Below are 15,129 nucleotides of genomic sequence, written 5' to 3' on the forward strand. Positions count from 1 at the left end.
GCCCTAGGGAGCAGCTCTGCATGATAGCCTGTCCATATGGCTCTTTGCAGTGTCCCCTCCCATGTAGCTCCTTGTGGAAGCTCTAGTAATCCCTGAGACACTGGGTGAGAGCATCCAGACTCACTGAAACCCAAGAGTTAGGCCCACTCTCTGAAATTGGGGAAGATACAGCCTTGCCTTCTGTGCTTGTGGTAGGAGTAGAAGTTCTGATGATCTCCAAATTGCCTTTGAGGCGATTCTTCCTTTTTCCTTGAAGTATAAGGCATGCTATCAGCTGCATGGTTCTATTCAAAGGCCTTCATTTATTTTGCTTCATCTCTGTTCTCTGTGGTCCAAACTGGCAATCTCTCTGCTAGTATAATTCCATCTCTATTTCTGGTTTCTGTTGAGATGACTGACTAGCTCCTTGTGTAGTAGCCTTGTGGAGTGATAGTTCAGTTATGCCCTTGGTGTGCTCTGCAGACCAAGCTTTCTCATTGTTTGTCTTATGTATAGACTGAGGATTTTCCAAATATTCATGTTCTGGTTCCTTTTTGCTTAAAATTTCCATCAATTTATCTTTATCTACTATAAGCAGTAAAGGAGAAGCCAAACCAAACCTTTCACATTTAGCTTAGAACTCTCCTCAGCTAAATATCCAATTTCATCACTTGCTAGTTCTGCTTTCCACAAAACACTAGAACAGAGTTAAGCCAAGTTATTTGCCACTTTATAATAAAGATCTCTTTTCCACAGTTTCCAATAGCAGGTTTTTCATTTCTACCTGAGACCTCCCCTGAATCATCAACTTTAATATCTATATTTCTATCAACAGCCCTTTCAAGACAATTTTAGATTTTTGTAGCATGCACATCAAAATTATCCTGAATCTACTCATCACCTAGTTGCACTCCTTTCACAGTTGTGGGTATTTGTTACAACTGCAACCCATCTTTTGGTACCAAAATCTGTATTAGTCTGCTAGGGCTGCCACAACAAGATACCACAACTGGATATCTTCTTTCTTCCTTTTTTCTTTCTTTCATTCTTTTCTTTCTTTCTTTCTTTTCTTTTCTTTTTTTTTTTTTTGAGACAGAATCTCCCTCTGTCACCCTAGTAGAGTGCTATGGCATCGTAGCTCACAGCAACCTCACACTCCTTGACTTGAGTAATCCTCTTGCCTCAGCCTCCCAAGTACCTGGAATTACAGGCACCCACCACAGTGCCTGGCTAGTTTTCTTCTATTTTTAGTAGAGATAGAGTCTCACTCTTGCTCAGGCTGGTCTTCAACTCCTGAGCTCAAGCAGTCTACCTGCCCTGGCCTCCCAGAGTGCTATGATTACAGGCATGAGCCACCATGCTCAGCTACAAGTAGAATGAAATTTTATTTCCTTGGAGTCCTAAGAATGTAAATCCAAGGTCAAAGTGCAGCAGAGCTGGTGTTTGGTGAGGGCTCTCTCCTTGGGTTACAGACAGCTGCCTTCTCACTTGTCTTCACATAGCCTTTTGGTACACACATGGGGAGGGAGGGAGGAAGGGAGAAAGAGAGAGAAAAAAGAGGGAAAGAGATCTGGTGTCTCTTTTTATAAGGACACCAATTTTATCAGATTGTGGCCCCATTATGACCTCATTTAACTTTGGGGGGGTGTAGATATATTTTATTTTTATTGGGTAAATGCCCAGGAGTGGGATTGTGTCATATGGTAAGTGTGTGACAAACTGCTTTCCAGAGATTCCTATTAATAGTATATAGGAGTTGCAGGTGCTCTGCACCCTTGTCAGTACTGAAGATCATCAGGTTGTCTTTTTTATAATACTAACTATTTAATAGCTGGTATCTCAATGTGTGTGTGTGTGTGTGTGTTTGTACAGTTTACAGGTACATGGCACATTTCCTAGGTGAAGACTCACAACTATAACTTGAACTTTGTCTTACAAATGCAAACAATGTAACCTTAACTTTAACTTTTTTTGTTGTTGTTGCACCTTTTGGCCAGGGCTGGGTTTGAACCCACCACCCCCAGCACATGGGGCTAGTGCTCTATTCCTTTGAGCCACAGGCACCGCCCTTAACTTTAACTTTTTTGACTTTCATTTAACTTTAATTGCCTCCCTGATTGCTTCAACATATGAATTTTGTGGGAACACAATTCAGTCCATAACATTGTCCTAAAATAAACTCTTTGTGTTACTTCCCCTATTACTGTCCTTCAAGCTTGCCCTTTCTCCTCCCTTCCAATCACACCACCAAGTGGATCAACCAAGAAACTTGGGAATCATCCTTGACTTATTCTTTTCCCTCACTGTCTACATCCAAGCTGCAGATATTATCTATTGCTGTGTGTATCCTAAACGTTGTCTGTTAACACAGTCAGCATTTATTATCTTACTCCATTTCTGTGGGTTCAGAATCCAAGAGCAGCTTAGCTGGGTGATTCTGACCCCGAGTTCTTCATGAGGTTGCCATCAAAATGTCAGCTGAGTATTTAGTCAACTGAGGGCTTGATTGGACCCAGGGGATCATCATTCAAAATTGCCCACTTACATGGCCATTATCAGGGGGCCTTACCTCCTCATCAGCTATTGGCAAGAGGTCTTAATTATTCATTACATAGCCCCTCTCCATAGAGCTGCTTGAGCGACTTCCTAACATGGTAGCTAGCTTTTCATAGAGTGAATGATGCAAGAGACAGCAAGGGGGAGACCACATGCCTTTTCTGAACTAGTCTCAGAAATTATGTATCGTCACTTCCACTATATTCTATTCAATCAAATCCAGTTACTGAGTTGAGTACAGCCCACCCTCAAGGATAGGAGAACTAAGCTCCACCTCTTGAAAGGAGGAATATCAAATAACTTGAGGATATTGCTAAAACCTCCCAAACACCTGCCACATCCACCCCGCTTCCATCTATTTTTGGGCTATTACATGGGCCTCCTTAATTGCCTCCTTCTAATATTTCTAAAACCCAGATATAATTATGTGAACCCCAATAGCTCCCAGGAACTGCAGAATAAAGTCCACATTTCTTCGAATGATATTCAAAGGTTACCCCAATTAAAAAATAGTTTTAAAAATTAAATTACGTTTTTAGCTTATTACCTCCCTCTAAACAATCCATATACTTTCATACCTCTGACCATGCCTTTCATCTCTCTGCCTGGAATCTCTGTGGTGGATTATTCCAAACGGCTCACCTTCTTGGTGTCCACACCCTTTGCCATGTGACTTTGCATCCACTAGAGGCAGAATATACTTCTCCACCTTTCAACTGTTTGACTGAGTTTGACCAATAGGATGTTAGCAGATATGATGCAAGCAGAGGTCTGAATGTGCTGGAATTGTTGAGCATGTGCTCTTGTACTGCTGTCATGGCCATGAGAAGAGCTTTCTTTAGGTATCTGTTCTTCTACAGCAAAGGTAGTCTTCTTAGAACATGAGAAAAGTTGGCTAGATTACATGCGCATACGCACACTCTCACACATCAGGCAACATTGGAGTCCAGCCTAACAGAGCTCATCCTAGATCAGTGGATCCCCAGACAACCTGTGGTTGTATGAGTAGGAACAAATTTTTTGTTTAAAGTCACTTCTTTGGGGGTGGTTTTTTACATAACATGATCAGGGCAATAGTTAACTAATCTTTGCTTCCTTTCCACTTCCTTTACTTATCAAAATTCTACTTATCCTTCAAACTTTAGTTCAGATGACACCCTTTCTGAAACCCTCCAGTCTTTACAATGAAAATTAATTGTGCTTTCCTCTGAAATCTCATGTTTGTTGGCATTTAATTATTCTAATAATTTTTGGCTTCATTCTTTACATATCATAATGGGTTTTATAAGCTTGTTAAAAGTAGAGGTCAGATTTTGTCACTATGTGATGCTCTGAGTACTGGGCATATGATAGGCACCCAATATATGTTCAGCAACTAGGTGAATGAATGAAAATAATGTATAATTGATTACTATAATTGGTTTAGGGAATATAAACCATAAGTCACAAGTTTTCAGAGCATCAATCACAATGCACCAGGATATTACAGAGTTACTCAGGTATTTATTGCCTAGTAGATTCTCAATAAAGATGTTACTTTTTGTCATGAGTCACTAATGGCATGTAATAGACACTCATTCGACCCAGCTCCAAAAAAAAAAAGAGTTTATTGAAAATAAATGACACAGAGGATTGTCACAGAATCCAAGAGCAGTATACAAAGTAAACCAGGCTTTGTAGGAGCTGGAAGCCATCAAAAATTGATACTGTACAAGGGTCATACAGTCTCTCTCCCATGGAATCTTTGATCTATTCTTCTCCCTCTCTGCAGACTTGCTTTCTCAATTCACTCAACCCCTTGCTTGTGGAGCATCCTAAGTATCTCCAAAGGGCTGTTTCCTATAGCTAAATGGAACTGGGGTTTTTTTTTTTTTTTGGCCTCAATTCCATACTCTTAGAAACATGATTGGATTGTTCCAGCTTAAGTTGAGTGGGTTCAATTAGCTGACGGCAGGATAGGTGAGTTCACTTTGACAGATCAGGCTCATCTCTTTACCAGGGACTGTGGATGGGAAACAGTTTACAGAGAAAGGCTGTGTGTATAGGCAGGCACCCTAAACTTACTTACTAAATGCTTATTACATCAAAGAGTCAGGAACATTTCCTAGAGGAAGGGAATTAACAGCTTTTTATTTCATGGGAATACTTGAAATCTTTCAAGTCCATGATCATCAGAACTTAAAGAGCCCATAGAAAGAGACGCTTATTGGCCTGCGACTATCACTCATACATGGCACTCACAATAAGCTGGTTTTTGGAAGGAGTTTAGCATAGTGACTGACATATAACAAGCACTCAATGAATGTAGCTATTGTTATTTGAATATGTTGCAAAAAGCTAATATCACTGAATATTTGCCTTTGTAGACTCCTAGACATGGAGAACTTCCTATAGAATCTCCAGGATCTAATAACTCAGATGGGACAGGGGACTGAAGGGAAACAAGAGACTCTTAGGACCCTTCCTGAAGTGATTATCTTGTAGGTATCATTGTTTAAACAGCTAACCTTATTTACCAGCAACTTGGAAGAGAGGACATTTTCAGATGCCACTGCTTTGAACACAGATGACAAACCCAGGGATCAAGTATGCAAATGAGGGTGTGTACCGTGCATATTACTTCTTATGAGATGTTTGGAGTAAAGAACTCTGCCCTGGGATGATAACAGTAGACCTTAGCTCTCAGCTGGCTGATAGGAACCAGAGATATGGGAATACAACTGCTCAAGAGTCATGCTGTTATACCATGATGGTATCGGACAGAAGAGGAAGTGTTATGGAGACGAGAGCCTTGAGGTGATTGCCTGAGGAAGGGTGACCCAACGTAGGATGTGGAAGCCCCTAGCCCAACCAAGTAGAAATTTCATGGTTTTTTTAGAACTCCCCAAAGACAAGATGAATGGAGTTCTGGATAGAGGGACAGTCATTGTTACTTGAACAAGGTGCTTTGGGCCTAAAAAAGACATTGTTTGGGGCTTCTAAACTCTAAACTCTAAGCTTCGTTAACTCCAGGCTTGGTTCTGATATGGTCACTCTTATATTCTGAGAGTCTAGCAGAGTACCAGGCATACAAGAAAGGCTCAAGACTTTACCTGATACCAGGTGCAGTGGCTCAACCCTTGTAATATAGCACTTTGGGTGGCCAAGGTGGGAGGGTTGCTTGTGTTCAAGAGTTCAAGATGAGCCTGAGCAATAATGAGACCCAAAATTAAAAATGAGGTGTATGTGGCTGGCACCTTAGATTCTACAGAAGAAAAAAATAGAAAAAATAGCAAGGATTGTGGTGAGTGTCTGTAGTCCCAGCTACCTGGGAGGCTGAGGCAGGAGGATCATTTGAGCCCAGGAGTTTGAAGTTGCAATGAGCTATGAACATGCCACTGCACTCCAGCCTGGGTGACAGAGCAAGACTCTGTCTCAAAGAGAGACTCTACTCGAGCTAGCTAGCATTTATTCATTGATTCATTTGTTTATTCATTAACTTTATCATTATTAATTTATCCATTCATTAAAGAATGCATACTTTACAGGTGTTTCCATCTCAGCACCATTGATATTTTGAACCAGATATATATATATTTTTTACTGTGGGAAGCTATTGGGTAGATTGAAAAAAGTTTAAGGGATCCTTGCTTTTATCTACTAGATGCTAGTAGCAGCCCCCCTCACTTGACACAATCAAACATGTCTCCAGATATTGCCAAATGTTCCCTAGGGAACAAAATCATCCCTGATTGAGAACCACTTCTACCAGAATCCAAGACTTTCACTGAATGTTTCTGAAAATAGTTTCAGGATAAATCAAGAGGTGTGTGTCTGGTACACAGTCCCTTCCTGGATAAAAGGAGCTGAGAAAAATAAGTCAAATTGTCAAAAATTGTCAAATAAGGCAATAAAGTCAGTGTAAAGTGCAACTGAGGGAAAACTGGCAAGAAAGGAACACAGCAGGCATGTCCAAAACTTTTTGCTCATGTATTCCTCTGAAATAACTTTGAGAAGGTATGTAGCTCTAACACATATTTCTTTCTTTTTTTTTTTTTTAGACAGAGCCTCAAGCTGTCCCCCTGAGTAGAGTGCCATGGCATCACAGCTCATGGCAACCTCCAACTCCTGGGCTCAAGCGAGTCTCCTGCCTCAGCCTCCCAAGTAGCTGGGACTACAGGTGCCCGCCACAACGCCCGGCTATTTTTTGGTTGCAGCTGTCATTGTTGTTTGGCGGGCCTGGGCTGGATTCAAACACGTCACCTTAGGTGTATGTGGCTGGTGCCTTAGCCGCTTGAGCCACAGGCACCGAGCCACACATATTCCATTGATTTCTAAATATTTTTCTTTGTAAGTTTAAAGAGTTGCAAGAAATATAATTTTCAGTGTATCATAAGTATCATAATTTTTAAATAAAAAATTTTCATATCCAAAGGCATCCAAAAATACATATACAAGTTTTTTTTTTGAGACAGAATCTCACGGAGTTGCATTAGGTAGAGTGTGAGGGCATCATGATCGCTCACAGCAACCTCAAACACTTGGGGTCAAGTGATCCTCTTGCCTGAGCTTCCCGAATAGCTGGGACTACAGGTACCCATCATAATGCCCAGCTAGTTTTTCTATTTTCAGTATAGACCATGTCTCGCTCTTCCTCAGGCTGGTCTCAAACTCCTAAACTCAAGGGATCCTCCCACTTTGGCCTCCCAGAGTGCTAGGATTACAGATATGAACCATTACTCCCAGCCTATAAATGATTTTTAATATCTAAAAAATTACACTGTTACTTTTTCTCCTTAAAATCACATTCCACTTCTCCTGTAAAATTTTGCTCTAATGTATTTTTTTGTTTAAAGTTCTTTTTTGTTTTTCCAGACAGAGTCTCACTTTGTTGCCCAGGCTAGAGTGCTGTGACATCAGCCTAGCTCACAGCAACCTCAAAATTCTGGGTTCAAGCAATCCTCCTGCCTCAGCCTTTTGGTCTGGCTAATTTTTCTATTTTTAGTAGAGATGAGGTCTTGCTGTTGCTCAGGCTGGTCTCCAACTTCTGAGCTCAAATGATCTTTCTGCCTTGACCTCACAGAGTGGTTGGAATATGGTCATGAGCCACTGTGCTCAGCCCTATGCTTGAAATTCTGTTTTCTTTTTTCTTTTTGAGACAGTCTCACTCTGTTGCCCTGAGTAAAGTGTGGTGGCATCATCCTAGCTCATAGCAACCTCAAACTCTTGGGCTCAAGCCATCCTCTTGTCTCAGCCTTCTCAATAGCTGGGACTACAGGTGTCTGCCACAATGCCTGGCTAGCTTTTCTACTTTTAGTAGAGATGGGGTCTTGCTTCGCTTAAACTGGTCTGGAACTTGTGAGCTCAGAAAATACACACACCTCTTCCTCCCAGAGTGCTAGGATTACAGGTATGCGCCACCGTGCCCAACTTGAAATTCTTATTGATCACTGATGGTACCAATAAACATTGATGGTGTTTATTTTTGCAACAAAAATATGTATAGAAATCAAAATTTAAAAATTTCAAATGTATGTATCCATAAAATTTCTGGTCTCAACATTTCTTCTGGATTGATTTATTATTAAAATTATTAGTAGTACATAATTGATGAAAATAAATGTATTACAAAGTCCAATAAATAACTATTAAAATTTAAAAGTACACTTTTGTTGGGAAAACATGCCAGTAAAATAGATGAGGCATTTCTATTCAATTAGTTTATGTACTTGAGATAACTATCACTTACTGCTTGAATGAGATAGTATTCAACATTGATTTTATTTCTGCTTTTCATTTTCGTAAATGTAAATGCAAAGAAACCTCATTCACATAATTACGTTTATTGGGCTGGAATGAGGAGCAGAGTTTTGTTAGAGCTATGTATGCATTCATTTTTTTTTTTTTTTTTTTTTTTGGAGACAGAGTCTCACTTTGTCACCCCAGTAGAGTGCCATGGCATTTTAGCTCACAGCAACGTCAAACACTTGGGCTCAAGCTATCCTCTTGCCTCAGCCTTCCAAGTAGCTGGGATTATAGGCGCCCACCACAATGCCTGGCTATTTTTAGAGTCGGGGCTCCCACTCTTGCTCAGGCTGGTCTCAGACTCCCAGGGTGCTAGGGTTATAGGCATGAGCTATCTCCCCTGGCCTTCACAGGCTTTTTAAGAACTCTTTTTGTGTTAGTCTCCAAATCATGTAATTATTATCATTGAGAAATCTATATATTTAGAGGCCAGACACAGTGGGTCATGCCTATAATTCTAGTACTCTGGGAGGCCAAGGTGGGTGGATTGTTTGAGCTCAGGAGTTCAAGACCAGCCTGAGTGAGGACCTCCCACCTTTAAAAATAGCTGAGCACTCTGGTAGGTGCCAGTGGTCCCAGCTACTTGGGAGACTAAGGCAAGAGGATTGCTTGAGCCCATGAGTTTGAAGTAGCTGTGAGCTGTGACACCACAACACTCTACCAAGAGTGACAAAGTGAGACTCTGTCTCAAAAAAAAAAAGAGAGATAAATACACACACACACACACTCACATATATGTTTATGGATACATAAATTTCTATGTATATATATAGTGGCAAAATATACATCACAAAATTTACATTTTAACCACTTAACTATGCAGTTCTGTGGTATTAAGTACATTTACATGGTTGTGAGATCATAACCAACATCCATCTCCAGAACATTTTCATCTTTCCAAAAGGAAATTTCATATCCACTAGGCATTAACTCCTCATTCTCCTTGTGTCCTCTTGAAACAACCATGCTATTTTTTCTCTGTGTTTACTCTAGGTACCTTATATAAGTGAGATCCTACAATAGCTGTTCTTTTGTGACTGGTTTATTTTTACTTAGAATAATGTCGTCAAGGTTTATCCATGTTTAGCATGTGTCAGAATTTCCTCCCTTTTTATGCCTGAGTACTATTCCACTGTATGCTTGTACTACAATTTGTTTATCCACTCATTTATTAATGGACACTTGGGCTGGCTATTGTGAATATGGCAGGGGTATACAAATACCTACTGGAGATCCTGTTTTGAATTCTTTTGGACCTCTACCCAGAATCTGAGTAAATGGATCAGATAATGATAGTGTGTTTTATTTTCTGAAGAATTCGCATACTGTCTTCCACACTGGCTGCACATTTCACATCCCCACCAGCGATGTACATGAATTTCATCAAAAAAATACTTCTAATGATTGATTGGCTGATAATAGATACAATTGGGCCCTTCTTCAATTTCACTGAAAGTAAAGAATTGAGAACCACCTACTTAGAGAGATTTGTTACCCAGTCTTGATTAGAGATATTTTTGAAGTCCACTTTTTAAAAATTAGCACAGTATTTCAAATTGCTTCTTTGTTTGTTTTCCCAGAGGTGCTTACATTCCTAGGGCAATGGACCATAGAGAGAGTCAGGGTGAGTGTGAGTTAGCTGCTCTTTAGTAAAGTACAAGGAGATTGGCAGTAAAAGGAGAGGCAGAAAAGTAAAAGTGACTTGCTGCCTCCACCATGCATACTTTCCTAAGTAGGTAAGTTTTAGGAAAAAGTAGATGTTAAAGTTGAGGATCTGAAACTTGATTCCCTTAAAACTTCTTGGAAAGTCTTCATGTACCCCAGTTTGAAGAGCACTGGGATCTCTTCAAAGAAGGGCCAAGTTGAACTGGGACAATGAGAAGATATTGAAATACTGAATAATGTTCAAAGTCTGTGCTTCTCAAACTGTAGCATGCACCAGAATCAGCTGGAGATGCTTGTTAAGACACAGATTGGTGGACCCCATCAATAGGGCTTCCCGTTCAATAGCTTTGGAGTGGGGCCCAGAAATTAACATTACTCCTAAGCTTACAGGTCATGCTGACACTGCTTGTCTGAGCACCAGGCTGAGAATCACTGCTCTAAGGTGAGTCCAGGAATACAGGGGTCCATGTACAGTCCTCTATAAACAATGGCTATTTTCTCTTCAAGTTCTATTGAAGTACCATTGGTATACAAAGAATTGAACATAATTAATGTATACAATTTGGTGAGTTTGTGTTATCATAATCACGATCCAGGCAAAAAAACACAAATTCATTTCCTCCAAAAGTTTTCACGTATCTCTTTGATTTTTTGTTGGAAAGTGCACGCGCACGCGGGCGTGTGTGTGTGTGTGAGAGAGAGAAAGAGAGAGAGAGAGAGAGAGAGATAAATATTTAACATGAGATCTATCCTCTTAACAAATTTTTATTTTTTATTGTTAACTATAGACACTATGTTGTATAGTGGATCTCTGGAATTTACTCATCTTGTATAATAGTAACTTTACAGCCAACAACTCCCCATATTCCCTTCCCCTTACCCCATGATAATAACCATTCTTTTATCTACTTCTATCGCTTTGACCATTTTAGATGGCTATAGAAGAGGGATCAGGTGTATTTGTCCTTTGTGACTGACATATTTCACTTAGCCCAGTATCTTCCAGGTCTATCCAGATTGTCCAAATGGTAGAATGTCCTTTTATTAAGACTGAATAATATTCCATTGTGTGTATATAGCACATTTTCTTTATCCATTCATTGTAAACTGACTGCTTCTGACCTGGAGATTCTCCCACTCTATAGCAAATGAGTTGGCTACCTTAATTGACGCTGTGGTGTTTGGATACTGCAGGGGAGAACTTCAGCCCATTATTGTTGCTTGTGCCCTTGTCTTATACCTCTCCTTTCCCCCGTCTCCATTGAAAGGCCTTCTTACTTCTTACTTTTAAATTACTTCTTACTTGTCTCTCCTCCACTATAGATCCCTGATGACTGTAGAACTAAATACTATGTCTGTCTTCCCATGAAAAGTTGTGACTCATACATCTATTAGTATCTTCAACAGGCAAATGTAGACATCATTTCTTGGGTCACAACATTTATTTCTTATTCTTTGAAGAAAAATTCAGATGTAACCAAGGAGAATGTAAAAAGGAAATAATGAGCTATAAAGGTGTCATCCAAGCCTAATTTGATCTTGAAGCGATAGCACTGTATTAACTGAATCTGCCCTCCTGTTTCTGTGACCGCAAGGCAAATGGGCATACATATTTGATTGGAGGGGTTATTTAAAGATAGAATGTGAACAGAAACACTGAGCTAAAGTGCCATAAGATAAAGAAGTAAAGGATTCTGAGAGTCCCCAGTACAGAAGTATCACCTCCAGGTCAGCTTTAGGGGAAGGAGGACACCCAGGGAAACCTCTGTGTAGTTAATGTAATTAGAGCCAGGGCATGGAGGATTGGTAGGAGTTGATTATATAGAACTGAGGTAAGGGGGCAGAGAGGCAGGGAATTCCAGGCCGAAATGAAAAAGATCAAGAATAAAGGTGCCAACACAGAATATCATGAGAGTTGTATGATTAGCAGACAGAGATTCCTGATGTTTGGAGCACACAGCATATGAAATGAGTGGGGACCAGGGATGGGACCAGATTTCAGAAAGCTTTGAATGGCAGGCTAAGGAAGTTGAACTTTATTCTATAATCAATGGGCAATGGTTGATTTTTGAACAAGGAGGGGAGTGATGAAAAATATGCTGCCAGAAAATTCATTTGAAATCAATTCGTAGGGAAGATGAGAGAGGGTAGAGACCCCAGGCAGGGAGCCCAATTATGAGGCCTGTTAATGGGAACAGAAGGGAAAGGACAAATGATACAGGATTGGAATAGATATGATCTATTATTTAATTGGATGTGACATGTAGAAATAAAAGAGGTTTTAGGCCTGGGTGACTGGATAATCAGTAATGTCAGAAATTGGGACTAGGGGACCATCAGGGTTTGATGAAGGTGGGAGAAAGATTGGGGGAAAGATCTGCTGGTTTTGAGGCCCCAGCACATCATCCTTTTATTTCCTATCTCAGACTATTACAGGGGTACAAACGTTCTGGTCACATAAATTGCTTTTGTTACCATTTGAGTCAAAGTTATGCGTGCCTATCATCCAGGCAGTGTGCCTTGTCGCTGTAGATATGAGTATATTAACAAAACGTGCTGCACAAGTATATGTATACTGTGGAATACTACTCAGCCATAAAAAATGGTGAACTAATACCTTTTGTAACACCCTGGATGGAACTGGAGACCATCCTCCTAAGTGAAGTTTCACAAGAATGGAAACACAAACTCCACATGTACTCCCTATTAAATTGGAGCATCATCCTTTCAAATGTCTTCCAGCAGTTCAAAAGACAGAGGTGTGGGGCTCAAAGGAGACACAAAACTGGCAGATGAAGATTTCCAATGTAACTCCATAGACTTGCTAACTGGAGGGGTGTTATAAATGCAGGAGATAGGATGATGTTGTTATGACAAAAATAGTAGAAAGGGTAGATAAAGGAATGAGCGTCAAGGACTGATCCTTGACAGCGCCTTGTATTTATCCAGTCAGTCCCAAAGTTTTTATTGGTGTGCCTCCTCTGAGTTAGGCCACAAATTTAGTAGCCACAGGGGGAAAGAAGATAGAGATGGAGATAGAAAAAAAGAGATAGTGAAGTGAGAAAGCAAAGTGCTGTGACGTTGCAGTGAAAAGAACATTTCTAGCTGGTGACATTGCATAGATGAGGGGCTTCAGAAAGGTCAGAAAGAATGAACCATGTATAAAGTTCATTGGACATGGCAGTGAAGTCTCATCTGACCTCCATATGGTAAACAGACATCTAAGATGGCCCCCAATAATCCCTGGCCTCCAGATATTTATGCCCTTGTATTGTCCACTCTCCTTTAGTGTGGGCTGGACCTAGTGACTAGTTTCCATTAGAATACAGCACCAGTGATGGGATATCACTCCTAAAATGAAGTTTACAAAGACTGTGACTTCCATCCCTCTCACTTCTCTCCCTTGCCTTCTTGCTTGCTTGCTCTAATAAATCCAACTACCATGTTATAAGGCACCCTGTGGAGACAGCCCACATGACAAGGAACTAGGGGTGGCTACTGGCCAGCAACCAGCAAGAAAATGGGGCCTTCAGTCCAACTGCACATGAAGAATTCAATCCAGCCTATGATCAACATGAATGAGCTAGGAAATGAATCCTTACTCACTCCAGCTTTGAGAGTACTACAGCTCCAATGGATATCTGAACTGCAAGAGATCCTGAGCCAGAGGATCAAGTTCTGCCACACCTAGTTTCCTGACCCACAGAACTGTGAGATAATCAATGCATACTATCTGAAGTCACTACGTTTCAGGGCAATTTGCAATGCAGCAATAGATAACTAACACACTGCCCCTTGATTAGAATGGTGAGGGCAGGAACCTAATCACAAGGGATTAAGAAGTAAACACAAAGAAAAGTAGGCAGGAAATACAGACAACCCTTCCAAGAAATGTGATGGTGCAGGGCACGATGGCTCACACCTGTAATCATATCACTGTGAGAGGCCAAGGCAGGTGGATTTCTTGACCTCAGGAATTCAAGGCCAGCCTGAGCAAGAGTGAGACTCTGTCTCTATTAAAAATAGGAAAACTAGCCTGGCATCATGGTGCACGTCTTGTAGTCTCAGCTACTCAGGAGGCTGAGGCAAAAGGACTGCTCAAACCCAAGAGTTTGAGGTTGCTGTGAGCTATCATGATGCCATGGCCCTCTACCCAGAGTGTCAGAGTGAGACTCTGTCTCAAAAAAAGGACAAACAACAACAACAACAAAAAAGAAGTGTGATGAGCAAGGGAAGAAAAGAAAGCTCTATTTACTACCCCAAGCTGATTTTCAAATAGCTATAATAAATTCAAATATTATTTAGAGGTATTAAGATTACACAGATTACATAGCCTTAGGACTATCTGAAGTGACATCGCATAAACATTTGGAGATTTGAGTCTTTATTGGGTTGGTTCTTGCTGGGAACCCAAGTAATAACAATCATAACCCTTCATATTTGGATATCAGTCTCTGCCTCTTCACGCATTATCCTGTGGAAGGCTCATACCCTAAAAAGTAGGCACGACAGACACTAAAGAATCAAGGTCCACTGGTATGGCCATCTTTCTGTTTTTGTAATTTGATGAACTTGGATCCTGTAACACAATACTTACTGTTGGCATAATAACAACTAGCTAGACGGATGTCACTATAAAGTAGAAGTCTGGTTCCACAAACCTTGCATGGTAAAGGTGTCTGGATTCTGTGTAGGGGAGTGTAGTTGTTGAGGGGGGTGGGTGTCCCAGTGTAACATGAATGCATCTTTACAAGCAAGTGTGTTGAGAGCTGCAGATTGTCATGTTCATGAGAGTTAAGCTTTGCTTGATTATACAATTCACCCCCCTCTGCCTGCACAAAGTGCCCAGCTGTTGCTCTTAGCAAAGGACTGACATTAACTGATACTTTATCATTTTTATGGGCAGAACACTTGATACCAGTGATATCTCTGCCAGCTTCAGAAAGAAAACTCTCCCAAGGTCTCTGCATTTGAGTGACATCTGCAAAGGGCTATGAGGGAGCTTACCCATTCGTGGGCACACTTTGACATATGCCTTCGAAGCCTGACTTTCAGAGTCTGCCTAATTGCCCCAGTCAATTACTCGGCATGTTATTCCTCAAGCAACCAAGTGTTCCAGAAAAGCTGTGCAGAAGCTGCCAGTCA

This window comes from Otolemur garnettii, unplaced genomic scaffold (genome assembly GCF_000181295.1).
Source record: "Otolemur garnettii isolate 467f Iridium unplaced genomic scaffold, OtoGar3 scaffold00117, whole genome shotgun sequence".
Classification (NCBI taxonomy): Eukaryota; Metazoa; Chordata; class Mammalia; order Primates; family Galagidae; genus Otolemur; species Otolemur garnettii.